This window comes from Rhinolophus sinicus, chromosome X, assembly GCF_036562045.2.
Source record: "Rhinolophus sinicus isolate RSC01 chromosome X, ASM3656204v1, whole genome shotgun sequence".
Classification (NCBI taxonomy): domain Eukaryota; kingdom Metazoa; phylum Chordata; class Mammalia; order Chiroptera; family Rhinolophidae; genus Rhinolophus; species Rhinolophus sinicus.
The window spans coordinates 102,890,691-102,893,394 of NC_133768.1; the positions used below are offsets into that span (position 1 = coordinate 102,890,691).

At 35.9% G+C, this 2,704-nt stretch overlaps 1 non-coding gene across 1 annotated transcript; it reads right to left on the bottom strand.

Moving 5' to 3' along the window:
• Positions 1 to 2,256: 2,256 nt before the first annotated feature.
• LOC141569825 (U6 spliceosomal RNA) lies at positions 2,257 to 2,363 on the bottom strand. Its single transcript, XR_012493605.1, has one exon. It is a non-coding gene; the product is annotated as a U6 spliceosomal RNA (small nuclear RNA).
• Positions 2,364 to 2,704: the final 341 nt, after the last annotated feature.

Here is a 2,704-nt window from a genome sequence, read left to right on the forward strand (position 1 = left end):
TGACAGCTGAGATGTGTTCTATTAATATTTAAATTGAGTTTCTCATTGGAGATTATGTCTAGACTGGTTGACTCTTAAAGAACAGACTACAACTAATTTTAGTTTAGTGCTGAGCATTTCTTCAACAAAAGTATATAATTTTCTTCCTCTTTTGTCATTTTTTCTTTATCTTGCTTCATTCCCCAAAAGAGTCAATTGTTCCTTATTGTATAAAATGGAAGCTAAATTATTTATCATGGCATTCAGAGTCATTTATAATTGGGCTCAAAACCATTTTTTCCAAATGTTATGCCTCTAAATAATAATAATGGTGATAATAATACTAGTTGTACATTTTGCTGATATTTACTTACAATGTGACATGAATTTGTTTAAACCCATTACATGCATCATCTTATTTAATCTTTACAATATAAGTGCTCCAATGTTCACTGCAGCTTTATTTACGGTGGCCAAGAAATGGAAACAACCAAAGTGTCCTTTGATAGATGAATGGATAAAGAAGTTGTGGTATGTATACACAACGGAATACTACTATGCCATAAGAAAAGATGAAATAGTGCCATTTGTAACAACATGGATGGAACTTGAGATTATTATGCTAAGCGAAATAAGTCAGAAAAAGTTGAGAATCATATGATTTCACTGATATGTAGAATATAAAACTGAAAACAAGAAAGGAACAAGACAAACAAATGAAGAAACAAAAACTCATAGAGACAATAGTTTAGTGGTTACCAGAGGGTAAGGGGGGAGGGGAGTGGTAGATGAGGGTAAAGGGGATCAAATATATGGTGATGGAAGGAGAACTGACTCTGGGTGGTGAACACACAGTGTGATATACAGATGATGTATTACAGAATTGTACACCTGAAACCTATATAACTTTACTAACAATTGTCACCCCGATAAACTTTAATAAAAAAGAAAAGAAAACCTTCCTATGAGCTTCCAATTTGAAGATGAGAAATTTGAGATTTAAAAAGAATAGGTAACATCCTCAAAGTCAGATAGCCCATATGTCTCATAGCCATTCTGTCTGATTTAGAGACAGTGCATTAGCTCCCATATTTTTGATAGCCAGAACACACTGGACTACATGCCAAGACCTAAATACCTTTACCTCAAAAGTCAATATGTTTGCATGTCCTTTTCTGTAACTCCTCTACGTGTTACTATTCCTTATTTACAGATCAAAATCTCCCTCGAATTTTTTTTTTACTTCAATGATCTTTTCAAATGCTGAGAACATTGATACTACACCACTCGAATCCAAATAAATGTTTTCTCTTATATGTGCCCTTGGATCATTGCTTGTCTTTATATTTAGCACATTTCATTGTGTTTATTAGTACTGTTATTATTATTGCTTGTTTATAAATTCATCTACCTTACTAGCCATTACCTTCTAAGCTCAGAAACTGCTCACATAGCAAAACCTCAGAACCACACCAGGTTAGGACTTGAAGAGAGGAATCTTTGAGACCGTTTTTTCAACTCCCCTCCCAACCACATACACACTTCATAGGTGGGGAAAGTAGACACCAGGGGAACTGACTTGCATTAGATTGTACAGCTTATCAACTGCAGAGCTAGGGGTAGCAGCCAAGTCTCCTGAACCACAGGACACTGCCTTTTCTTTACATGCCAGGATGAGTCAATTATATATTTTCCTAAGACATTCCCAAGAGTACACAGCGAGTGTCTGTGAGGATCGTGAATGCTGTTGGGCTAGCAGCATGGCCTCGTCATACCAGTGTACTCCCATATCCACGCGATACTGATTTAACACATTTTGACTCTAATTTCAGATTGTTACCCATTCATTTACACTATCTTTCCATGACACATTGTCATTCATGTCACTGTTTTTCTCTCAAGTCAAATGAAAATGAATCAACAGGCTTAATATATAGGCTCTGAATGGGACACAACCAAGTATTGGTGTCAGAGGAACCCAGTGTTGGATAATGGCTGATGTTCAGGAAAGATAACTTTTCCAACTCGTCTGTCTAAAGGCAATTATGCTAAGAATTCTATTGCTTCGCATGGAATTCCCATGGCCTGTGGCCAATAGATAACCAAAAGTTGTAAATTAAGCAAGATTTTCTTACGCTGTCTTCCAATCCTAATATATTTATCACACCCACAACACGCTTGCATTGGTCTTCATAAGGTATGGATTAACCATGTTGTCTGGATTGCCTTTTTCAGGCATCAAAATCCAGCAACTTTCAAACATCATTTGTGTTTTTTTTAAATATGGAATGCTTCACGAATTTGCATTTCATCCTTGCACAGGGGCCATGCTAATCTTCTCTGTATTGTTCCAACTTTAGTATATGTGCTGCCGAAGCAAGCACTCAAACATTTTGACGAGTAGTTTTCTTAGGTGAATGTTTCTTTGTTATTAAAACACTGCCCACCACTCCTGCCAGTGCTACCAGTTCTAGCCAAGAATAATTTTTCCTTTGTGGAGACAGATTGAAAAGAGAATGGTCCAGATATAGCATACAAATATGTGACTCACTTCATACAAATGATTAAACACTCTGAAGAGGGACAGTGCAGTTACAATATTTTCATTAGTTTCCCTGCTAAGACCTCTAAAAAGAATTGACTAGAGATTTAAGGAAAAGCAAATTTCATAATTAACATAATATTCAGTTATTCATTTTCTAATTCTTGTCTGTGTTGAGTTAGA